Below are 25,674 nucleotides of genomic sequence, written 5' to 3' on the forward strand. Positions count from 1 at the left end.
TACATTCAGAATCGATCCTTTCACATCGAAAATGGGAAGTTTACTGACAGTATCAATTATTAGGAATGAGGTTGAGATTACCCGCACCCCCCCCCACTCCCCATCTCATTTTGTACAAGATCCCCTCGCCCAGGAGAGGGTTAAGACTTTCATCTAACTCATCTGGGTTGGATTAAAACCCAGGTCCCTGAGATGAAAGGGCCCTTCAAGATTGATTTATGAAGAGGGTGTTCCACAGCTAGAAGTGACTCAAGAAATTAATGGGTTACAAAGTGCTAGGACTCATATTAATATTCATTTGGCTTTTATTCCATTTAAAAAATCCATTTTAAGCAGTGAGTGCCAGTGGCATTGCTAGGGGCACTAGGGTTGCCAAGCCCCCAGGATTGATCTGGAGACTCCAGGAATTGAGGATCAATCTCCAGGACAATGCTATGTGCAACCCTGGAGAAAAATCATCAGGATATTGAAAAAGATAGTTTTGTTCTATCATTTTTTTTTTGCCATTTTGCTTTACCAGACATAAAAATATTGAAAATGGTGAGAAAAAAAAGGCTGTTTGGCTGACAGTCAAGTATCATCCAGTTGGGTGATAAATCTTTTTGCTTTCCAATTGGTGTAGGAAGGCAGTATGTCATGAGGATGGATGTGTTGACTGAGTAATGGCTGGAGCATAGGAGCAAGTCATGTGATGAAACCTCCAGGAATACTGGGGACAAGGGTTGCCAACCCTCCCAGATTACCCTGGAGTCTTCCAGGAATTGTAGATTAATCTCCAGGACACTCTGCCAGCAATCTGAGAGAACAAGTCATTGGGGCATTACATTCAAAAAACAGTGGATTTTGTTGTAAGGTTGTTTGCTGTCTCACTAAGAGGTCAGGAGGCTTGTGTGGTTGAAAATAAACTGTTTATTGGTAACACATAACTATAGACGTATCTAAGGTACTGCCATGCATGCATGCTGTCTTCATGCTGGCTCCTTCCAGACTCTACTACACACACAGTCTACTATCATGTGACTCCTTACATCACTATATGGGCGGCACTGTTCTCCAGTCCCACATTAACCCTTGCACTGCCGAACACTCTTATATTACACCTCCCCCTCAAGTCCTTACCCACGTATATTTACAGTACAATCTTCTTTACTCACTACGCACCCCCACAGTTCGCTCAGGATGTCATTAAATTCATTTTGCTTTGCTTCTTAATTTTCCAGAAGATCAAACTTTGACCTGAGAGATCCTCAAAGTGTGTGAAGGGCCTTCACCAGATTTTCTGTTCCTTTGTGAAGCTCAATTTCTTCATTTTGATTTTTCTTGTAATTCAACAGAGTCTACTTGAGTTTCTCCTGCTGTTCATCCATTCTGCTGTTCAAGACAGTCTTCATTTCTTCATGCTGCTGAAGGGTTATGTACTCCTTTTACATTTGATATTGGAGAACAATCAACTGTTCTTACAACCATTTATTTTCTTGTTGACCTCTTGCCAACTCACACTGCACTTCAGTGCATTGCTTTGTCACTATTGATAGTTCCAACACAGCTTTTGCTCAAGTTGTGTTCAACATCTTTTTTCGCTCCTCATGATTTTTCCATGGACATGTATTGATTCTTCAAAGAGTCTTTCAGGGCAGTGACTTCTTTGAGTACTTTTGCTGCCTGTTATTATGCTTGGCTGTTCTCCTAGTTGAGTTCTTCCAACTTGGCTTTGATGCGAACATTTTCCTGTAAAATAGTTTTTTTTTTGGTGTTTTGTTTCTTTTGGGCCACCTCACATAGTTTTTCTTCATTTACAGCCAGGTGCTCACTCCACACTGCCACCTGCTGTTGCAGTTTTTGTAATAAGTCGGCATTTTCTAAAAGCTCTATTTTAAAGCTTTTTGGCTGCTTCTCAGCCTCTTTTTTCTGCTGCATTAAACTCTTCAGCTCGTGCACTTCATGGGCTGACATGGTCTGTGACCATCTTGCATTTTGCTTGAGTATTATCTCCCTCGGTCTGGGGTTTCCTGTCTCCCTTGGCCTTTCTTTTCTCCCTTGGCCTGGGGTCTCCTCGCCCCTTGGGTACTTTATTGGGTGTGTTCTAGACCTTCTTTTCAAGGTCTGCGGTACCCACAACACGGAGTTTGAAATATTTGTCAAAGTTTTTAAATAGCTTACCAAATGTGGTTGAGGACTCATCTATAACTTGTTTTAGGATTATTTCATCTGCAAATACACAAGACAAGTATAAAAACATATCAACTTGTATTTTTTTTCTGATTTCATGCTTAATCCTGATGTACTCCTGCAAGCTAAACATTGTATTCTCCGAGACTCCCTATTCTGGGTCTGGTTTGGTCCTTGCCTTAGCCTAAATGGGTCTGGTAGTTTTAATTTACTATCCATGGCTGTTTTTATAACAGAAGAATACCTCTTTAAATTGTTTTCCTTCTTCAAGATGGCTTTGCAGCTGCCATTTTTTTCTTCTCTTTGATTTTACCAAGCTTATCAGCTCTGGCGGGCTCCTTTGCGCTGACTGGGCCATTGTTTCAAGTTATTTACTCTGCAGGAAATGTTTGAAACAAGTCTTTTTGGGCCAGCTACGTTCTTTTTTTTAAGCCTGGGAATCAACTGGAAGGTGATTTTTTTGACCTCTGTTTGCAGTTTTTAAAAACATTTTTCTTCCTTCAGTTGGCTTGGCCACCACGTGTTATGGTGTTGGCTGTGGACCTATTACTGCAGCTTTCTTGCAGCTGCACTCTGGATGTGCTGACCCTGATTGCTGCCTATTTTAAACAGTAATCTCACAGCATTTTTTACTGCATTTTGCTCACCCTTCATGTGATTTGACCAGGCTTCTTGACCCTGCATTCACTTAGGTCCTTCTTTTCATCTTCTCAGTGGATTCTTCTGCTTTTAAGCCTGTATTCCTTCTTTGAATTTTGCTCAACCTTTGTTTTTGATCATGGTAAGCCCCTCAGGTGAGGTCTGGCAATGGCCCTCCACATGCCCCGGTGGAGTCCTTCAGCCTCCACGTCTGCAATAGAGATTAGTTTTTTGAGGCAATCTCCAACTGTGTCTTTAATTTCTTTTTAGGTGATCTCCAATTGCATCTACCATTTAGGCGCTCTTTGCCCAGGTTAGCCTTCAGTTTCTTTTGTTTTTTTGTGCTTCGAGTTTATGGGTTCCTTCTCCAGCTTCTCTGGGATTTCGGTATCCTTCCTTCGCTGCCTTCATGTTGTAAGGTTGTTTGGTGTCTCACTAAGAATTCTGAAGGCTTGTATGGTTGAACATAACCAGATTATAGACTCGAAACGTTAACTGTATTCCTCTCCACAGATGCTGTCAGACCTGCTGAGTTTTTCCAGCTATTTTTGTTTTTGTTTCAGATTTCCAGCATCCGCAGTATTTTGCTTTTATATTATGGTTGAACGTAAACTGTTTATTGGTAACCCATAACTATATACGCCTCCAAGGTACTGCCCTGCATGGGTGCTGTCTCTGTGCTAACTCCTTCCGGACTCTACTGCACACAGTCTACTATATCATGTGACTCTCTACATCACTATGTGGGCGGTACTGTCTCCCCAGCCCCACATTAACCCTTGCTCTGCCCAAACATCTACAGACTTCATTTTCATTTAACATTTTTATTTCTTGGTTATAAGTATGTTGGAGATGGGAAGCAAAGGTTGTTTGATGAACAGGCAAGACTTTTTCAGTCAGCTAATGAAGAGTGGGACAGCAGAGCATTGTAGGCATGGACCTTTTGGATGACCAATGGTGTGACTGTGGGGGTAAGGCAGTTGGAGACAGGAGGCCGTATAATGAAGTCTTGAGGAACATATTCAATTTGCATTGGCAACCCTGCTGGGGACATATTTGGTTGCTGGGATGACTCATACCTTCTGTTCTCTCCTCATCCCTCCACCCCCCTGATGATACAGTTCTTCCAGTTAAGCTCTCTTCACTTGAAAGCCCCAAGATATTGACCGTGGAGGACTTAATAATGTTAGTGTTATTGAGGGTTAGGTGGGTGGGGGTGGAGGTGGGGGTGGGGGTGGGGGGGAGGGGGCAGGGGGGTTGGGGTGGGGGGTGCAGCTTGAAGATTTTGGGGGCTAAATTTGATAGCCCCATGCTCAGCTAAGGACCTGACTTCTCTACTAGCTTCCAATTGTAATGAAGAGTGCAATACCAAAATGCTAACCTGTCTTACCATGTCGACATACCTGCTGCATACAGTATTTCTACCATTCATTTGAATCACTGAGCCTGGGTGTGATGGAGCCGAATTAACATCAGTGGAGATCCAGTCCAAATTAAAAGCTGATTTTACATGGTGCGAGACCTCTGCTAATGCCTTTGTTTCCTGAAACATGCAAACCATATGCGAACCTGCCAGGACCCGTAAAAGTGGGTGGCCCAGAAGACAGGCTAATTAACATACTGTTGGAATCAGTCAGGTTAATGATGTGTTCCTTTCCTTTGAATCAGTAAATCCTGCACGCCAGTACCTATAATAATCTCACGGTATAATTAATGCAGCATTGCAGATAAAAATATCAAACTGGCGTGCGGGCAAATACTAATCAATTGTTTGATTTTTAATGGCAGTCCTGTTGGTGGGACCTCATTAATTTGCCTCATTAATGCCTCATTAATTTCTCTCTCTCTCTCTTTGGTGAGAGGTTGCTGGGGCAGTGATTTGGGAGGGCAAGAGAAGTTACATTCAGGATCACACTGTGTAATGGAGGAGGAGGGAAGGCAAGGCTAAGGCATCAATCATCCAGCTGACAATGAGTTGTATGAATATTCACTTCTCCAGGCAGTTGCACTGAAAAGCCAATCTGAAAGTGAATTTTAATTCAGCTGCATCTACACTGTGAGCGTATCTTCAGCATATAGGCAGCAAACTGTGTGCCAAGTTTTGGATCGAGTTGCAGCCTGACTGACACGGCTAATTGGTTCAGTGGAGATTTTCTCAGGAGAAGGTCCATGACCTTATCTGGATCCAGGGGGACCCCCAGTGACACCGGATGAAGAGCCTTCAGTTCTAATCAGCATTCGCATTAATAGCAGCAAATTAAAACTCATGTGCACACGCAATTACTCAGCTCATTTGTCTAAGAAGCTTCTAAATTGCTTTTGCATCAGCATGGTTGGTGATCCGGGTGTCCCATTCAATTAATAGCTCCTCCACGTTTAAAAAAAAAAGAGCAACTTAAGCATCATTAATATTATTCATATCACAGTTCTACCTCATAAACATGCTATTTGATATCATAACCTTTTTATTCCTGAAAGGTATCAGTTTTTGAGTGCTGCAGTTGCACCCATCCAGGCAAGTGCTCAGCATTCCACCATATTCCTGACTTGAATCTTGGAAAAAAAAATTGAGTGTTGGTGAAATGAGCCATTGACTCCAGTGTATGCAGCCTCTGCCTCGTTGGCCGATGATGGAATGATCCCAGTTAAGTTCTGATCGCTCGTATGCCCCAAGGTGTTGATAGTGGTGATCTGTGAGTGCTTCGGAATGTGCTTGGGTGATGTGCCTGCCACAGTTGAATAGCTGGCAGAATGTGGAAGCTCTGAGATGTGAATGTGCAGCTCAATGGTATTGGTGTTGTTGAGGGTTAGGTGGGTGGGGGGTGGTGTTGGAGATTTGGGGGGGGTTAAATTGAATTTGTGTGCACCGGTCACAATGTGTGATGACTCCGTGCTTGATCGAAGTGATGTAAACTTAGTGCCTTCTGTTTGTTTCCGTGATTGTGGTTGAACCCACTGCTAAGTGGCTGCACACCTCAGTTCTAAGTTCATGCAGGGCTAGCACCAAATAAAACTAGTCTGCATCACTTGTCTGGATGAGTGCAGCTCCAACAACACTCAAGAAGCTTGACACCGTCCAGGACAAAGCTTGATTGGCTCTTCATCCACCACTTTAAACATTCACTCCCTCCACCACCAATGCACAGTGGCAGCAGTGCGTACCATTTACAAGATATACAGCAGCAACTCACCAAGGCTCCTTCGACAGCACTTTCCAAACCTGCAACCTCTACTATCCAGAAGGACAAGGGCAGCAGAAACATGGGAACACCAGCACCTGGAAGTTCCCCTCCAATCCACACGCCATCCGGACTTTGAAATATATCGCTGTTCCTTCACTGTCGCTGGGTCAAAATCCTGGAACTCCCTTCCTAACAGCGCTGTGGGTGTTCCTGAACCACGTGGACTGCAGCGGTTGAAAAAGGCAGCTCACCCCCACCTTCTCAAGGGCAACTAGGGATGAATGCTGGCCTAACCAGCAATGCCCGTGAACGAATAAAAGTAAAAAAAAACTTCAAGCCAAACTGTGCCTCTTTTAGAGGAGGTATGTTTTAGCTGCAGTAGGGCCTAGAAAAGCTTTGGGACGAGACCAAAATGCTGCAACAGGCAGCAGAGCGGCTCCTAGGTTTTCTGATGGAGTCCCTGGAGAAGGTGTTGACCGGAGGAGTGAGGTTCTCTTCCCTCATGGTGTTGGGAGGCCATCCAAACAACTATTCAGGAAGCAATGGGAGGCAGTGGCCATGGTGGTCAATGCCATTAGTCTGGTGCCACAAGAAGTTTAGTGACCTCTCACGAGTCATCAAGGTCAGTGAATGCATCCTTGTTTGCCAAGACCTACCAAATGTATCACTCGCCTCACGGATTGCTCCAATCGCCAGTCTCCCTTCTCCTACCTGCCTACAATCTCTATCCACCTAATTTCAAACCTCACAATCTAATGCTTCACCCTCACCCTCATGCACTTAGCTGGAAGCTGCACACTCACAAATCAGAGCTTCCGCATTCTGCCAGCTATTCAACTGTGACAGGCACATCATCCAATCGCATTTCAAAGCACTCAAGACACATTTTTAAGGACAAGATAGTCCATGACAGCATCAGCTGTAACCCGGCAGTGGCAGAGGGACAGGCACGGCTGCCCGCGTTGACAACCATGGAGGAGACATTTTTGGGAGTGATTGGAGTGGGCATCACTGATCAGCACAAACAGAAGGCATCCAATGTTTAAATGCTGCAGTGGAAGCTCAGCCTGGGGTCATGAAATCTCAGCTCGGCTTCACACAGAGTTTGATTGCTGCCACCATGAGTGTGGATACCAGTATTCAAAGGGTTTCAGAGCACCTCAGCAATCTATCCTTCAGCAGAATATAAGATTGCTGAGTTGCCACACCAGAGGGTTAGTGGGGTGGGGTGGTGAGGGGCGGTGGTATGCTGGTGGTGGCTCTGTAAAGCGCGAACCTTCTGTCCTCTCTCAGGATAACAGCATTTGTGCTCCCATCACTGCCACAGTTGTTGTCAGCCTGGAACGTGAGGGGTGCAGGTGGTAAGGCAAGGAGGCAGGCCTCTGTGAACTAACACAGCCGGTAGAGGGATGGAGCCTGTACCATTGGTGTCATTATGCACCACACTTTACCTCTCTAGCCATCTAGCCAACTGAGCTAACCGAGCTGCACACTATTTAGATAGCACTATGTACTGTGGTGCGTCACTCTTGTTATGACTGGTGAGGACACATGTCAGGACTCATCCTTTCTTTCCCATTCCTTGACTGATCGTAACAGGGTTTTTTTTGTAATTTGTAAGGGTGAAGGTATTAGTTCAGTGTCTCTGAATTAATTCAGTGTCTCATTCATGTGCTGGTTGCAAAGAACTCAGTCCAGCAGGCTTTCTTGAGTTTAAACACAAAGGTGTTTTTGTTGAGCAAAAAACCCACCCAGGTAAAGATATTTGAAAAAGGTAAACCCATGTTCTGACCTTCACAACATGCATGCACACACACACACACACACACACACACACACACAGCTATATAGTGGGAGCTTACTTTTGGGCCAAACTTACGATTTGATGATAAAGAGTAAAAAAAAAGAGAGTTCACTGTTAATGAGTCCTTCGCTGGTGTTCATGGCTGAGGCTGTTTTTTTCCACAGCGATCCTGAATTTCCAGCAGGGATGAGGCTGATATAACCTGCAATTTCTGTAGATAGTCTCTTTTTTTTAAACATAATCAGTCCTTTCTAAAAGTTGGTGACATTGTACCTGATGACCCTTTTGACTGAAATTCTCTATCTCTATGATGGATTCCGAACTGTAACAGAGATAGGGCTCTAAATTTGAAAACAGTTAGAGATAGTGTTACTGTTCCATGCAGAATTCTGCTTGTAGACTGCCCTTTAGCAGCTTGGGTGTTGCACTAAAAGACATTTCAAAAATGATTATTCCGGTTACATGACCTCTCTCCTCATAATGATGAGCATTCCACAAAAGATAACTGATCAGCTCATGTCTGGACAGACGTTGGCTATTGTATTATGGCCTAAATTTCTTTAATGTCCCAGCCATTACTTCTGAATGGACCATTCTTCCCTATGATGAGTTAAGAAGAATATATCAATGCCTTCCATATAGCCATTGTCCTGATAAACCTTCTCTCTCTGCCTGAAAGGTAGCTTTATAAAAATGCAAATTGTAAGAGCTAGTTACAAGTTTCAGTTAATTTTTGAAGTAATTCTTGACATCAGCAGGTACGAAATTACATAGGAGGTTTGCCTTGGCATGTCTCAATGGTAATCCACATTGGAAACTTCCAGAAACTTACCAACTTGTAACATCAGACATGTCAGGTGACCTGTGGCAGCCATCTTAAGTCAGTGTCTTTGCTTGCTTTTTAAAAGTCCTTTAAAAGAAGTTAAATATATATTTGACCAGCTGATGAAACAAAAGTTTAATATTGCACATACACATGTCACATCATCATGACACTGTGTTGTGTTGTCTACAACTACACAACTATGCTATACACCTACCTGAATATTTAGGGTATATTCCAGCCCAAACACTGTGCTCAGTTTTTGTCTCCTCACATAGCTGCAGAAATACAGGCTCTGGAAAGGTTCAGAGGAACGTCATTAGAATGATGCTTCATTTAAAGGACATTAGGATTATTCTCCCGGGATGCTTACACTGAAGTCCAGCTCAATCTTTAACTCCTGGAAACTCCAGGGAAACCCTCAAGGCTCAGAAACCCCTATCAGCCAATAAAACAAAAGATCAAATACTGCTGATGCTGGGAATCTGCAATAAAAGCAGAAAATGCTGGAAACACTCAGCCAGTTTAGTATTACAGAGAATGTTCAACACAGAAGCAGGTCATTTGGCCCAACTGGCCTGTACTGATATTTATATGAGCCACTCGGGCCTTCTCCCATCCTTCTTCATTTAACGTGTATCCTTCTAATCAATTTTCCTTCATGCATTTATTTAGTTTCCCTTAAATGCATCAATGTTATTCGCCTCAACCACTCCATGTGATAGCAAGTTTGACGTTCTAACCATTCTCTGGGTAAAGAAGCTTCTCCTGAATTTCTTCTGGAATTTATTTGGACTGTCTTATATTTATGATCCCTAGTTTTACACTTTCCTCCTGGTGTCAGCATCTTCTCTACATCTACCACCTCAAACCCCTTTGGAATTTTAACGTCCCCTTTAGGATCACCCCGCAGCCTTCACTCATCTAGAGAAAAGAATCCCCATCTTCAGTGCAGGTCATCTGGTCATTCAGTTCATTTGCTGTTTGTTGGACCTTGCTTTGTACAAACTGGCTGTTGTGTTTACTTGTGGACAGTGTAGCTGAGAGAAGGTCGTTAGCTATGTTTAAGACTGTTCTGATCTGACAAACCAAGCATGGTTGCAGCAATAATCCTTTGATTGCATCCAGTCAAGTCTTTGACATACTCAATGGGCTGAATTTTTGCTTTGGGGACAGGAAACAGGAGCCGGGACTGTTTCTGGCTCCTGAATCTGCCCTTGAGGGGAAACAGTCTCTGACCTGTGATTTTTGGGGAGCATCCCCTTAGTTGGCAGGGAGACAGATTCCCTTCCCAATTAAGCGATGCAAGGGCCAATTGGAGGCCTTCTAGCTTGAGAGGAGCAGCAGGATGCAGGAAAGAACATAGTGGCCCCCTCTAACTATCTTTTTTAAAAATGTAAATAACCACCAAAAAAAGCAGTGAGACCACCACTATGGTGAGGGGGTTGGATGAGTGTGGAAATCCTTCTAATGGAGTGCACCCTCACTCTGGCAGGACCTCTGGGCCTTCCTGAAGCACTGGCCCTCTGTCATTGTCAGGAAACTGAAGGCCGACTGAAAAATCCCAGTTGCCTCCTGTCAGTGCCCCCTATGCAAGCTCTTAATGAGCCTGGTTGGCTGCCTGCCAAGTGGGGATGGGCAGTCATGTTAGGCCGACCCCATCTCCCCTTAAATGGCCAGCGCTTGGAACAGGGTTGGGAAACTAACACATTGACCAGCATCAGTATTTTTCGGTCACGTTTGCCTCCATTCCTGATCTCAGTGGGACCCAAAAATTCTACCCAATGTCCTTAAGCATTAGACATTCAGAGCAATAAATAGAGCAACTCCCTTTTTTGCTTTGGAGTAGAGATTTATAACCTCCATCGAACCCCTGGCTCTATAAATTATGAAGGAAAGCTCAAGATCTTTGTAGGTCTCTAGTCACACACCAACTGACCTTGATGGCTTTTGATAACAGTTATTCTGAGCAAGAACCCAGAAATGAGGCAGTCCCTACAAAACAATAGGTACCAATTTGTTTATTCCCTTGGCCCATTGCCCTACAATCCATCACTATCTTCAACTCCTTGTATCAATAAGAGAAAGTCAATGAGCATGAATAACACATTTTGCACTTGTGGCAGAAGCACAGGAGGCTAAATTGTACCCTGACACATTAAAAACCCTGATACTTTCAGAAAATGACCAAGTTTAATCATTTCATCATTTCCAGCCACAATAGAAATTCCCAAGCCATTTACAAGTTAAAAAGAAACAACAACCTTATTCATACAAGATTAAACCAAGTTCTAATCCTACAAATAAATGATGATTTTACGCAGGGGAGGCCTGGATTATGGGTGCTGGCAACCAAAGGCCAATTTAAAAGCAACATCAGCAGAAGGAAAAATAATGGAATCCTTACTAAAGGACAGAATAGATGAATACCTGGGAAAGAAAACATTATAATAATGAATAGTCAGCATGGATTTCAAAAGGGAAAACTTGCTTGACCAACTTTATTGAAAATTTTGAGGAGGTAAGAGAGAGTAGATATGGTGATGCTGTAGATGTAATGTATCTGGATTTTCAAATGGCCTTCAGCATGGTGCCCCATAATAGGCTAATGAATAAGGTCATGGAATGTGGAGTCAGGGGACATGAGGCAGAATGTTTTTTCTAGCTGATGTCTAAACAGAAAGCAGGGAGTGGGAATAAAGAGTAATTATTCAGAATGGAAGAATGTGAGAAGTGGTTTTCCATAAGCACCAATGTAGAAACTCCTGCTGTTCACAATTTACATTACATGGTGAATTTATAATTTACATGACTTTGGAACCAAAGACCCAATTTCTAAGTTTGTGGATGATTCTAAATTGAAGGGGCGGGGGTGGGGTGATAGTCAGTTCTGAGGAGGATGGCAGCAAATTATAGGAGAGCATTATTAAGCTTGCAGAATGGTCAAATTGTTGGTAAATGAAGTTCAACACAGACAAATGTGAGGTAGCACATACATTTTGGTAGGAAGAATAAGGAGGTCTCTTATTGTTTGGAAGGTGCAATTCCAGGGAGGGTGTGGGGCAGAGGAACAAAGGGATCTCAGAGTACAAATACACCAATCAACTAAAAGTTGCTCCACATGTTAGTAAGGCCATGAAAAAGCCAAACCAAGCACAAGGCTTTATTTCCAAAGGGATAGAATTGAAAAGCCATATTAAACCTGTATTGAACCTTGGTTAGGCCACAATTAGAGTACTGCATGCAGTTCTGGTCCTCATATTAGAAAAAAGCACATAGAGGGACTGCAGAGAATACAGAGAAGATTCACAAGAATGATACCAGAAATGCATGGGCCATCAAATCATCAGAAATAGAAACAGGAGTTGGCCATTCGGCCCATCAAGCCTGCTCCACCATTCAATAAGATCATGGTGCTCTGATTGTGGCCTTAACTCTACATAAATCTACTTTTTGATCAAAAATCTGCCTGCTTATAGATATACATACATACATATACATATTGGAAAGAATTAACAGGCCGGGTCTCTTTTCTCTTGGGGGAGAAAAGGCTGAGGAGGGTCACCTATTAGAGGAGGTTCAAATGGAACAAGAGCACTCGTGTTGAGTGTTGGGCCAAATTGTCTGTTTCTGTTCTGTATATCTTATGTAAATTATTGCTGGTGTACAGTGGAATGTCCAGCAAGTGGTTAACCCTTCACTGCTAATTCAATTCTTATATACTACATTAAAACAGTGATGTAGCAGAGCTATAATAAAGTACAATTAACCATGTATAATAGTTTCTAGTCGACCGCTTCCTCAGTTGGAGAAACTGCTTGAATTGCTTTTTAAAGTGTAAATTAGCTGTGAATAATATTTTAACAGGCAGTCATTATTTCAGGGGTTTCAGACTCACAGGGATTTCTGCCTACATAGGAATCTGTTTTGTTTAAAATCTGCCCTTCCCAAGGACCGCTCCCCCCTCCATTAAAAAGCAGCTTGAAATTACACCGTGTGAAGATTAGCTTGTATATGCAATTCTTTTATCTATTTCAATGGAGGCACTAACCTGTTAACTTCAAATAATTAAACTGATAAAGCATTCAGTTTGATGGGACATCGTCTACACCGGGGAGAACAAATGCAGATTTGGACATCATTCTGCTGAACTGCAGCATTTAGCCCGCAAAATTGTGACCCTCTGTTTCTTGACATTGTAATTCTCTGCTCCGCCCCCACTCTGACCTCTCTCTCTTCGGCCTCCTACACTGTTCCAATGAAGCTCAAGGTGAACTTAAGGACCAACACCGCACCTTTCGATGAGACACTTTACAACTTTCTACTAAATCCTGGGCTGGATTTAGTGGTCAGCAGTGAAGCAATGTTGCTGACCTTGAAGAAAGTTGCCCACAATTATCTAGCATTCGCTGTTTCATGGTTGTATCCCCTTGCCTGACAGCAGTTTAAATCTGGTGCCAAATCAAGGGGATGTCTTGGCAGTGATTGACGCCAAGAAACATGTAAGCAGCCAATCACACTGAAGTATTCTCACAGACAGCAAACTGGGAAGCTAAAAGCAATTAACATCCTTCACTATTCATTTAAATTTTCATATAGTGAAATAAATGCTTATGATTGGATTAAGATAGAAGCTAAAATAAAGATAAACAAATTTTAAAAATATATATTTCTTAAAAAAGCTGTGGGTTTTTTTTTACCATGGCAAATATTTGACATTCTACAATTATAAAGTTAGCTTCACAGATCTAGTGAGGTTGTCCAGCAGTAGCGATGAAGTTGATACCTCATAAAGAGCGTAGTTACAACGTGTTATGTTTTCAGCAAGACCATCAGTACCAGAGTGGAAATTCAATTCAATTGAATTCATTAATTGCAGCGCGGAGATGTGCAGAGTCACTGGCAACAGCTTCTGTATTTCTCTGTTATTCTGCACTTGAGAGGACTCCAGGCATTGCTGTCAGTTTCAGTGGAGTAATGACAATGAATGCTGATGCTCATTTCGCTGTCAATACCACTGCAAAATTCAGGCCATTGAGTTCAACAGCTTCAGATTATAACCACCGTTTCCATTTTCTTAGACAGCAGAAGCTGGTAATGGTTTTGCTGCGAGCATTTACTCCTACTCTGGGCTCATCTTTTGTTTCTTCACTTTAGAATTACCATTCCCTTCCAACTTGTTACAGTCCTTCATTTCTGTGCTTCCCTCTCCCTCCTCATCCCTGCCCTGGTTACCTCTAACTTCTCCTGGTGCTGAAGAAAGGTTATCGACCTGAAAAGTGGGGTGAAATTTAATAGTCTCCTCCGTAGTGACTTTGGTGAGGGGGGGCTAGTGTAAGGTTGTTTGGCAGAGCTAGGGTTAATGTGGGACAGTACCGCCCACATAGTGATGTAGAGAGTCACATGATGGTAGACTGTGTGGAGAAGAGTCTGGAAGGAGCCAGCACAGAGACAGCACCCATGCAGGACATGGGCACCTTGGAGATGTATATAGTTATGGGTTATCAACAAACAGCTTATGTTCAACCATACAAGCCTCCAGACCTCTTAGTGAGACACCAAACAAGCTTACAACAGGGGTGGCATTGAATTGGGCGGGAGGGTGCTGGGGCCCCCGCCATTTTCCTGCCTCCATTCTAATTAAGCCTGGGGTGGGAATGCTCGTGGACGCCTGCCCACCCTGATGATATTTGAGGGCCTTAAGTGACCAATTAATGCCCACCTAAGGGCCTCATCCCATCATCACTGGTATTCACCCATTGCCAACAGAGGACTTGCCATGGGGCAGCCCATGGTTGCTTGCAGGCTCCCAGGGCTGGTGAAGGGGTCCCTTGTTCAAAAACACTCAGTGTCTGATCAAAGGACCCAGCATCGGGAAGCGGGGTCCAGCTTAGAACCATCCCCCTGCCCTTGTTGCTGAGGCCCCTCTCCCCTCCCAGAAACCGCTCCCCCCCCCCACCCCCCAAATCCCACAATCTCCATCCCACCACCTTTCACCTGTGGTCTTGGTCCCTCGGTGATCCTAGGCATCGGGTGGGTATATTACTGGCAGCAGCCACACTCCCCTGGTGGCGCTGCTGAGCAATGCAGAGCTGCTGGTCTCTGACTAGCCGACAGCTCTTGGGGTGGAACTTCTGCTCCGGGGTCCTTCATCCTGGGGAAGGCTCGCTGCTGCCCAGTTAATGGCCTGATTGGCATTTAATTTGGTGGGCCTTCCTGAAAGATGGTGACACTGGGATCTCGCCAGCTCTCCAGCCATTAGGCGGAACTCCTGTCACCTCCATTAAATATTACCCATTAATTCTGTTTCCTCTCCCACAGCTGCTGCCTAACCAAGTGTTTCCATATTTCCTTTGCCACTCCTAAAATGCCAGACAACAGCATTACATTGAAATGTGTTAAGTGCCCCACTTTAAGCACTGCAATTTCAAAGCAAATTCTTCAGAGTAATTGCAGAATCATCAATAAAATGATTGACTTGTAGTACCCCCCCTCTCTTTTCCTCTCCTGCTTTCCCTTTCTCACCATCTCACTCCTTCTCCCTCTCCCACTCTCCCACTCCATTGCCTGCATTCTATCCTTCTTTCTCTTCCTCATCCACTCTCTCCTCCTCTTGCTTTCTTTCCAGATTTCCCCCTTCCTCCCTGTTATCAGCACTCTCTCTCTCTCTTTCTTCCGCTCCTGCACTCTCCCTCCTCCTCTCCATCATTCACATTCTCTCTTCCTTTTTTGCTCCCTCTCCCACACTCTCCTCCATCACATGTGCTCTCTCTCCTTGTCCAACTCTCTCTCTGCCCCTCTTCCTCTCTATTACCCAAGCTCTCTTTCCCCCACGCTCCCTCTTCCTCTCTATCACCTGTGTTCTCCCTTCCTTTCTCTGTCCCACTTCTTCTCTTTCTCTACCGCTCTACCACTCCATCACCCGTGCTTTCTGCTTATCTGCTTCCCTCTCCCGCACTCTCACTCTTCCTCCCTGCTTTTTTATCTTATCAGGGCACTGGTGAGACCACATCTGGAGTATTGTGAACAGTACTGGTCTCCTTATTTAAAGAAGGATGTAAATGTGTTAGAAGCAGTTCAGAGAAGGTTTACTAGAGTAATACCAGGAATGGGCGGGTTGTCTTATGAGGAAAGGTTGGGCAGGTTAGGCTTGTATCCGCTGGAATTTAGAAGAGTAAAATATGACTTAATTAAAACCTTTAAGATCCTGAGGGGTCTTGACAGGGTGGATGTGGAAAGGATGTTTCCTCTTGTGGGAGAATCTAGAACTAGGGGGTCACGGTTTAAAAACAAGGGGTCGGCCATTTAAGGCAGAAGTGGGGAGAAATTTTTTCTCTCAGAGAGTTGTGAGTCTTGGGAACTCTCTTTCTCAAAAGGTGGTGGAAGCAGAGTCTTTGAATATTTTTAAGGCAGAGCTAGATAGGTTCTTGATTAACAAGTGGGTGAAAGGTTCTCGGGGGGAAGCAGGAATGTGGGGTTGAGGTTACATTCAGATCAGCCATGGTCTTACTGAATGGCAGAGCTGGCTCGAGAGACTGGGTGGCCTATTCCTGCTCCTAATTCGTTATGTTCATGTGTTTAATATCTGCTCCTTCTCTGCATTTTCCTCCATGCCTTTTCTGTATCTATTAATGACATTACATAATTGGTACTTTTCCAACTTATTATTTCGCCTCCTGTAGCATAGTACTCCTGGTTACATTTCAGCCTGGGTTACTTACTCTGACTGGATCAAGCATTCGAGGTTCCAACACATGGTCCTGCATCTCAAGTTGATCTGCCCAGTCAAAACACTTGTTTTCCCCCATCTCCAATATTTTTATAAATGATAAAGAAAAGTGTTCAAAGAAGATGAAAGTTCTTTTTAATGCTTCTATTGTTTTTTCTATTGGGTTATTCACAGCAAATTAACCCTTAATTCCTGCCTGGAGACTCCAGGGCAATCCTTTACCAACTCCAGTTTCAGGTGCTACCTAGTCATCTGTTTTTCTCTTTTGATTTAGTTTGGCCTTTGGGAATGTCTTCTTAGGCAGTCCCTAGGATTGAGGATGACTTGCTTCCACACCAGGTCGATGGGTCCTGAGATGGCTGATAAATTCAACGCGCAATCTACAGACTCTGCCCCATGTGGGGCAGGTGGTGCTTGAAAGGTCGGTGAAGTGGGTTCTTTGGAGGTTTGTGCGCTCCCTCCGATGCCTCGACTTCACCTCTCAATGAAGTCTCGATGTGTTCAGCGTCTTCCTGATTGAACCTTTCCCATTTTGGTCGGTCGCAAGCCAGGGACTCCCATGGGTCAGCGGGGCAGTTTGACCTCTTCCCGCGATGTTTTGAGGACATCCCTAAAGTGTTTCCGCTGCCCTCCTGGAAGTCTCTTGCCACAACCAAGTTCCAAGTAGAGCTGATGCTTTGGGAGTCCGGTGTCAGGCAGACAAACAACGTATCTTGCCCAGCGGAGCTTGTTTTGGGTGATTAGTGCTTCAACACTGAGCATGTTGGCTTGGGAGAGGAAGCTGTTGTTGGACCACCTTTCTTTCCACTGCATTTGGAGGATCTTGCGAAGGCATCGCTTGTGCTACTTCTCCAGTACTTTGAGGTGCCTGCGATAGGTTGTCCACAGAATAATACCCAGGAAATGAATAAGGAACCCTCAAATTGCTGTTAACTGCTGCACTTACCCTAAGCCTCCATAGACACCGCACCCTTGGTTTTTGGGAGTGATAGAGTATTACATAGAATGTATAGTGCAGAAACAGGTCATGTAGTCCAATTTAGGCTTGAGTTGTGGCCCCCGAGCCCTCTAGGCTGAACTCACCAAACTTGTTGGACATTCAACTGACTTATATGTAACTGTAAAGCTGTTCATCCAATCACAGGCTGGTTCCTCCCTGCATTTGCTGCTGATAAGTCTCTAGTGAGCCTATCAGCAGCGAAGGCAGAGAGAAACCAGCCTGTGATTGGGCGAGGAGCAAACGGTGGCGAGGGAAGTGTTTAAGGTAGGTTTCAGCACCTCGAGAGCGAGAGAGGGGATGGGCAGAGTGGAATGGATGAGGGCAGAGCAGAGGATGGAACAGCCAGGAGCTGGGGATGGGGCTGATGGGGCGGGGCCCAGTGATGGTAGAGTGAGGTGCAGGGGAGGAGGAACGGGGCCTGGGGAAGGCGGAGGGGAGCAGAGTGGAGTGGGGGCTGGGGGCAGCTGGAGTGGGGCACGGGGAAGATGGACGGGGGCCTGGGGAAGGTGGAGAGGGGCCCACCTGAGTGTAGGTGAGCGGAGACTGCCAGACGGCAGGAAAGATATTGTGAAGGGAGAGGGAGGTCGTGAGCGGGGAAGGGAGGGAGTGACTGGAGAGGGTGATGGGGCAAGAGGAGGGTGAGGGTGGGAGGGAGAAGGGGAGGGAGAGGGTGGTGGGACGGAGATGGGGGAGAGAATGAGGGGTGGAGTGAGATTGTGAGTGAAGAGGGTGAGTGGGGGAGGGACTGGGTGATGGGGAGGGAGATACTGAGGGAAGGGAGAGCAGGTGGGGTGGAGAGAAAGTGAGGGTGGAAGGAAAGAGTGAGGGGGAAGAGTGTGTGGGGGCAGTGTGTGAAAAAGGGAGGATTGTGTGTGAAAAAGGGAGGATTGTGTGTGATGGGGGGAGAGTGTGTGAGAGAGGGGGGAGAGTGTGTGAGAGAAGGGGGAGAGTGTGTGTGTGAGAGAGAGGGGGGAGAGTGTGTGTGAGAGAGGGGAGAGTGTGTGAGAGAGAGGGGGGAGAGTGTGTGTGAGAGAGGACGGAGTGTGTGTGTGAGAGGGGGGAGAGTGTGAGAGAGAGAGGGGGGAGAGTGTGTGTGAGAGAGGGGGGAGAGTGTGTGTGAGAGAGGGGGGAGAGTGTGTGAGAGAGAGAGGGGGGAGAGTGTGTGAGAGAGAGAGGGGGGAGAGTGTGTGTGAGAGAGAGGGGGGAGAGTGTGTGAGAGAGAGAGGGGGGAGAGTGTGTGTGAGAGAGATGGGGGAGAGTGTGTGAGAGAGAGGGGGGAGAGTGTGTGTGAGAGAGGGGGGAGAGTGTGTGTGAGAGATGGGGGAGAGTGTGTGTGAGAGAGGGGGGAGAGTGTGTGTGAGAGAGGGGGGAGAGTGTGTGTGAGAGAGGGGGGAGAGTGTGTGTGAGAGAGGGGGGAGAGTGTGTGTGAGAGAGGGAGGAGAGTGTGTGTGAGAGAGGGGGGAGAGTGTGTGTGAGAGAGGGGGAGAGTGTGTGTGAGAGAGGGGGAGAGTGTGTGTGAGAGGGGGGAGAGTGTGTGTGAGAGAGGGGGGAGAGTGTGTGTGAGAAAGGGGGGAGAGTGTGTGAGAGAAGGGGGAGAGTGTGTGAGAGAGAGGGGGGAGAGTGTGTGAGAGAGAGAGGGGGGAGTGTGTGTGTGAGAGAGACGGGGGAGGGTCTGTGTGTACGTTTGGCTTGTTTCCACTCTCAGGGTTCCCATTCCCCCTCACCCTCACACAGAACCATCCACTCTGATAGTGTCTGAGAGTGAATGTGTGAACACCCTGAGACTGGGAGTGATCTGGAGTGAGCTACTCTCACCCTTTCACACTCTAACCGTCATCTTTATTTATTACTCATTTTCTGAAATGGCCAATTTGTTGCTTTGACATGACAGTCTGTTGTTTTCGTCAAGCTGTTTCTTTCCATACCTCAGTTTTTTCTTGAAATTACTTTTTACTGTTGAGCCAAACCTTATCTTTCTGAAATTTGCTCATCAGTCCCTTGAGTGAGAAAAGATTTGAAATGTTGCCCTCTGCACAAAAAGGTTGGACAAGCCAGTCCCAACAGGTCTACACCGGTGTTTACACTTTATCTGCATCCCCTCCAACTCTACTTCATCTCATTCTATCACTATCACCTTCTGTTCCTTTCTCCCTCATGTACTTATCGAGTTTCTTCTTAAATGCATCCCTGCTACTCACATCAATTATTTCCTGTGGTAGGGGGTCTGGTATTCTAACTGCCCTCAGTGTAAAGAAGTTTCTTCTGAATTCACTGTTGGATTTATTAATGACCATCTTATATTCATCACATCAAGCTTCATTGTAAGTTAAAATATCAAGATGAACAAGCATAACACTCAAGTAATCTAGTTATATATTAATAATAGAAAACCTACCACCTAACCCATCTTGGGGGGGTGGGGGGTGGGGGAAGGTATCACAAAAAGCACAGCAGCAAGGATATAAAATTGACTAAGGGATATAGAGCAAAGTGTTGTTTCTGACTGGGTGGATGTATAAAGTAGTGTTTCCCAAAGTTTAGTACCAGGGTCACTGCTGGTTTTGATGACCTGCACTTAGGAGTTCAGGGTGCAGCTTTGAAGCTTGTGAACTAACACAAACCTTGGAGGTGTGTCAGTGAGGAAGTTGGTAACAGACTGCAAAGAAGAGATCGGCAAACTGGTGGAATAGTTGGTTCCATAGCAGATGGAATTCAATGCAGGAAAGTGTGAGGTGATACATTTTGATAGGAGTAATGAGGAGCGATGATACAATGGTGCAGTTTTACAAAGGCTGGAAGAACAGGGAGACCTGGAGGTGACGGTACGCAAATCTTTGAAAGTGGCAGGACAGGTCAACAAAGCTGTTATTAAAGTTGTTGAGGGATTTTGAACTTTACAAATAGAGGCACAGAGTACAAAATCCAGGAAGTTGTGCTAAACCAATACAAGACGCTAGTTCAGCCCAATTCTGGGCATGACCCTTTAAATATCATTTAGCTTAGAGTGCAGATGAGAGTTACCAGAATGGTTCCAGGGATCACAAATTGCAGTTACACGGATGGAATGGAGTAGCGAGGGTTGTTCTCTTGAGGGCAGAGAAGGCTAGGAGGACATTGGATAGTGGCATTTAGAAAGCGCTTAGAAAGAGTAAATAAAGGAAAATGGTTCCCAATGGCTGAAGGTTGGATGACTGGAAAGCACAAATGGGTAAAAAACAACAACGGTGACATAAGGGAAATCTTATTTTATGTGACGGGTGGTTAGAGTTGGGAATGCACTGCCTGATAGTGGTGGATACTGATTCCATAGCAGACTTCCAAAAGGGAATTGGATAAATATTTGAAAGAGAACAATTGCAGGTATGTGGGACTAACAGCAGGAGAGAGGGACTAACCGGATGGCTGGTTGAAAGAACCAGTGCAGACCCAATGGGCTGAATGGCCTCCCTCTGCGCTGTGCTATCTTAAGAGTCGAACTCTAAAGAATCAGCAAAAAAAAAAAATCACATTTGCTGAAACTCCAAAATTCTGAGGTTCCAAACTAGTCTCAGAGATTTTCAGAGAAACAGTCCTTCTATCCCAGAAGACTTCCTGAGCTCTGAATGTCACGTCGCTCAAATTCAACAGTGCTAACTTTGAATGAATCTAATCTCCAACCTTTAACTCTAGTGAAATAAGCTGTGAACTTGCAGCTGTTTTTTAAACTGTTTACAAACTGTGACTTGATTTAAAGTGACAGCCACTAAACCAAAACTAAGACAGAAATTGTTCACTTTTATCACAAGTATCCTAGTGAGTATTAAAAAAAAATTAAAAATAAAAATTGGGTGAGGTGGGGGGAAGTTTTCAAACTGAAAAGAAAATTCATGTGGTTCCCCCAATGGGTCAGCTGCCAAAGGTGGTAAGGGTAATTGTATGATCTGGTGCCCAGTGGGGACTGTACCTGGTTAAATTGAAGGCAGAAGTAACAGATGGATAAACAGGATTCCCTGTAACTGCTGCTGAAGGCTTCGGCTCATGGGAAAATTCTACAATGGTATCGAAATCTATGATAAATGGGTAGAGGTTAGTGAGAAATATTGGCCAATTGAGTTCTTCCTTATTCCGAGGGAAGTTGGCTTGGGGAGTTATGGTTAGAGTGTGAGGTCGGTCTTCATTAATTATGTCCGTGTGTGCTGAGGGCAAACGACATTCTTTGCTGTCTTGATTTCAGTGAGGAAATTCAGACCGCCTGCCAACTGTGAATTGCTGGAAGAGTCATTGAGAAAGGAATAGAAGGATTTGTCCAGGGGTGAGGTGAAGTTACATGAGATGAGTCTTGTGTCAAGCCTGCACCTGATGGGCTGAATGGCCTGCTTCTCTGCTGTAAAGTTCTATGTAATTTTATGTAATTGACCATGTTTTCAAAGTCCAAGAACTCCCAGTGCAGCATCACAGGTGCCGTCTTTTAAATAAGACATTATATTGAGGTACCCACTGGTCCACCAGCTGGATGTAGATGATCCCATGGCTCTATTTCAAAGAAGAGCAGGGGAGTTACCCTGGGTCCTGGCCAATATTGGTCCCACAATCAACATCACTTAAAACATTATTTGTAGGAACTTGCTCTGTAGAAATTAGCTGCTGATTTTCCTCCATTACAACAATTTTCCTACAAAACAACATGACTACACTTAAAAAGTATGTCATTGACTTTGAAGCACCTTGGGACATCCTGAGGTCACAAAAGGCTCTCTCTCTCTCTCTCTCTCACTATCTCTTTCTCTCTCTCTGTCTTTCTCTCTCACTCTCTCTCTCTAACTAGTATATCTTTCCCGATGTCTAATGTTCAAAACTGAGCAGCACTGCTTCCGATCTAGTTAGTCTACACAACTGCAATATCACTTCCTTACTTTTGTATTCCAACCCCCAGCCGCCCCCTTGAGATAGAGGGCTTTCTCCTTGGTAATTAAATACGTCTCATTTACATTGGCCTACTTCTCTCAGTCTCCAGATTGTACCCTGCACGGTGCGCAATGGGACCCCTTGGAACTCCCAATGCAATGAATCTGTGGGAATTGCCTAGGAAGTTTGAACTTCTGATAAGCAATTCCCTCACTCCTGGGACCATCTGTTAAAGTGTCCTACTCTGAGTTAGAGTCAGTTTGCACAGTAGTAGCAGCAGCAGCAGTGTGTACCATTTACAGGATGCACTGCAGGGATTCACCAAGGATCCTTAGACAGCACCTTCCAAACCCATGACCACTACCATCTAGAAGGACAAGGATAGCTGATACATGGGAATGCCACCACTTGGAAGTTCCCCTCCAAGCCACTCACCAACCTGACTTGGAAATATATCGCCTTCCTTCACTGTCACTGGGTCAAAGTCCTGGAACTCCCTCCCTAACAGCACTGTGGGTGTATCTACACCATGTGGACTGCAGCGGTTCAGGAAGACAGCTCACCGCCACCTTCTCAAGGGCAACTGGTGATGGGCAATAAATGCTGACCCAGCCAGCGAAACCCACATCCCATGAATGAATAAAAAAACCAGTTCCGACTTACTTACCTGCATAGTTAAGACCTCACCACATGACTCCACCCTCGACCTCCCGATTCCCTCTTGACCCCCGACTCTTCCCCTGAATCCCCAACTCCCCCCGACCCGACCTTGTCCAACATCACCATCCAACTCCCCCGACCCCCCAACACCCTCCTGATTCCACCTGATGCCCCATATCCCTCCCTAACCCGATCTGCCCCGACCCCCAACTCCCCCCGATGCTCAGGCTTCCCCTAACCCGACCTGACCTGGCCTCACCACTTGGCTCCCCCGACCACAGACACCCCGACTCCCCTCTGCTGACCCAACCTCACCACCTGACTACCCCCGATGCCCCAACTCTCCTCTTGACCCCCCGAACCAACCTCACCACCCTACCCTGTTGCCATCCTACCTCCTTATCTACCCCACCCCTTAGCCATTTACCCCGTTACCCACCTTACCCATTTACCACACCATCCTAACAAGAAGAACAAGGCTCACTGCAGCAAAAAGCTTCCACCCTACCTCCTTACCCACCCTACCCTATTTCACACCTTACCCCATCACCTACCCTACCCTTTACCTACTTACCTTACTCATCCTACCACTTACCCCGTTACCCACCCTACACCCTTACCCATTTACCTCATCATCCTACCCAGCTCCTACCCCCTATCCAGTTACCTTACCCACCCTATCACTTACCCACTCTACCCCCTTACCCCCCTTTCCTTATGCAACCTAACCCCTTACCCAGTTACCTTACCCACCCTAACTCCTTACCCACTTACCTTACCCATCCTGTCACTTACCCACTCTACCTCCTTTACCCAGTTACCTTACCCACCCTGTCACTTACCTACCCTATCCCGTTACCCACTTACCTTACCCACCCTACCCCCTTATCCACTTTAGGACATGCAAACTCTTTACTTATCAGAATACCGGCAGCTAGTGCTACAAAAAGGTGGAATGGTGGGCCCTCCCCTGATGATCCAGTCTGCTTAAAAGCAGGTCCCTTTTCAGGTACACTCTGCATTTCTGGAGAAGCCGGGATCGGAAATCCTGGCCAGACATGTGGCTCACTGGGACGGCGCAGGTAAGCGGGAGTTGCGTGGGAATCCGAGGATGAATGCCGCTCTGCGGAAGATTCTGGCCCTTACGTTAATCGAAGGCCTGTTACTTATTGCACATTTTTAAGTGAGAAGAGTTCCCACCTGACTTCTGCTCCAATTGACCAGAGCCGCTATTTATTATGTATGGCGTGAATATCTGAGGAAGCCTATTATTTGAAATAGAATACGTTAAAGCACATCATCACATGTAGAATACGTTAAAGCACATCACAAATGTCATTTTGCCAGGTTTTTCGTATAGCTGTGGTAAGTTTTCCTTAAGGATCCTGATTGTGTTTATGGGCTACATTCGCCGGAAGTTGTGACTGGGCTGTTTACATAGTATTACAATGAGCTGAGCAGTGATAGGCTAGAGAGAAAAGTAGTCATGATTAATTACACTACATTCTTGAAGTAAAATGTATTGTTGTTATTCAGTCGGCTAAGCTGATGAATAATTAATATTTCTGCAAAGTCTTTGGTGAGTGTTTAAATTAGACAAATAGAGCACATATTTGGGTGATTGGAATTTAGAGTGACAGTAGGTCTCTAGACAGTATTGAGGAGCAGCTGCCAATGTTTGGTAGTTCTTTTTGCTGCAGCGAACCAGATTTCTTCTTGTTAGGGTGTTATTCTCCTTTTCCTCTCCTCGTTTTCACTGGGCCAACCATCTTCTCTCTCACGTCACAGGCCGGGAGGCAGCCAGCCTCCAGGCCATCCAGGAACCAGTTGAGAAGTACGCCCCCGGCAGCAATAATGTTTCCTCCAACTTCTTGGTTGCTTCTTGTTTCAATGACGCTGTGGAGTTTGGGGATTGATGGCCCAGTGGTGGTGGTCGTACCCAAGAAGACGCATAGGGACTACAGGGGAATTGCCTGCTGAAGTTTAAACTTCCGATTGGCAATTACCCAGCATCAGGAGCCATCCAATACTCCGATTTAAACCGGAGAACTTGGATGGTTCTGACTCTCTTAGCATAATAGTTACCCAGGAAAGATGAGAAGGATTAAAACCACTTCTAACTCCTGGGTAACTATGGCACTGACCCCACAGGACACCCCCACTGGACCCCCTGGCCCCCACCCCAATGCCCATAATATGTTTTATACTGTCTCTTTTAATTCAAGATAAAATGGGATAGTTAAGAGGAATTTATGACTTCCCACTAGTCCTGCCCGGCGATAAGCTTATGTGATCTGGTTACCATGGGGACAGAAGGCCCAGGGCAAGTCCTGTTGAAACTCAAGTGTCAGCAGCTGGCCTTACTATGGGCAGACTTACAGACTCTCAGACTTACTGGTTCAGAGACCCTGGAGAGAGAGAGAGGGAGAGGGAGAGAGGGAAACAACAGCTGTTGCCAACGGCAGGGGCAAGGCTGTTCTCTGTTAGACACCAGGCAGGATGGTGGTGGAAGCTTGTTCTCTGGCCAAATGAAAGGGACCTGCAGAAATTTAAGGACACTGGAATATTCGCCCCGGCCTGGTTAGGTGAAGGCGTCTTTGGAATGGGCCTGGCTGCTAGAAGTCAGTTTGGGGACCCTCAGAAGCCTGAGGGAAATGACTTTCGGAAGACACTGGACATTCTGACTCAGCGAAACGGGGAGAAGTGAGCCCATTAGAAGCTGGGAGTAACTTTGAACTGATTCATGTAAAGACTGCAATTTTGCAGAGAATGAGGTGTAATGTA

Source organism: Cetorhinus maximus, chromosome 18 (assembly GCF_964194155.1).
Source record: "Cetorhinus maximus chromosome 18, sCetMax3.hap1.1, whole genome shotgun sequence".
NCBI lineage: Eukaryota > Metazoa > Chordata > Chondrichthyes > Lamniformes > Cetorhinidae > Cetorhinus > Cetorhinus maximus.